Source organism: Nanorana parkeri, unplaced genomic scaffold (assembly GCF_000935625.1).
Source record: "Nanorana parkeri isolate BGI_ZX_2015 unplaced genomic scaffold, ASM93562v1 scaffold89, whole genome shotgun sequence".
Classification (NCBI taxonomy): Eukaryota; Metazoa; Chordata; class Amphibia; order Anura; family Dicroglossidae; genus Nanorana; species Nanorana parkeri.
Genome location: NW_017306357.1, coordinates 1,522,103 through 1,522,956, shown reverse-complemented (window position 1 = coordinate 1,522,956; position 854 = coordinate 1,522,103). Strand labels below are relative to the sequence as shown.

Here is an 854-nt window from a genome sequence, read left to right as displayed (position 1 = left end):
TTATACAGAAGCCAACATTTGTACCAGAGACATTGCGAACATATAGTACCACATGAAGCTTAACCCCAATCACTCTAGATGTTCCACTCAATGGCTACAAAGTAAACACATGTGCCATCATAGAATAAAGGGGGACTAAAATGACAAGAACACATTAAGCAGCAAGTTTCTATGGCAAGAAAAGAAAGCAAATATTACGGATGCTCAGCTGTGGTCCTCAAAGCCTCATAAGACCAAATATACACAAGCTCCAGGTAAACTCAGCACTTGAACAGCTAATGCTACCAGAATGCATAAAAACAAATTATATTTAAAGCAGAATTACAGGTAAAAAGCTAACGACACTGGTACATTGTATACACCAAATGTATACCACTTTACATACCAGACTGTCTTTTGATTCACCTGCTACACTGCATAGCCAGGCTTCATCACCTCTTTAGTAGAGCTGCAGCTAACGATTATTTTCAAAATCGATTAGTTAGCCGATTATTAAGTTTGATTAATCGGTTAATCGGATAAAAAATAAAATACATTTTAAAAAATGGCTCCAGTGATGGGACTACTAGTTTGTATTGAGATTGCAGTCCATCACAGGAGCAAGCTTGGAGTGGTGGCAGTAAAAAAAAAAAAAAAAGTGTGGTGTAATATAGTGAAATGAAAAGTGTAAAATTATACAGCAATGAATGCAGAATGGCATCGGCTATAGAGGACTACAAAACCCACCAATAGTACATTATACAGCACAATGCAGAATACCACCAGCTATACAGTAGAGGAATACAACAAATCCCAGCAATAGTACAATATAGCTGGTGGTATTCCGCATTGCGCTGTATAATGTATTATTGCTG

At 37.1% G+C, this 854-nt stretch overlaps 1 protein-coding gene across 1 annotated transcript in view; it reads right to left on the bottom strand.

Annotated features, from left to right (window-relative positions):
- Positions 1–854, bottom strand: part of OSBPL9 (oxysterol binding protein like 9) — a 104,805-nt gene that overhangs the window by 15,491 nt on the left and 88,460 nt on the right. The window lies entirely within an intron of this gene.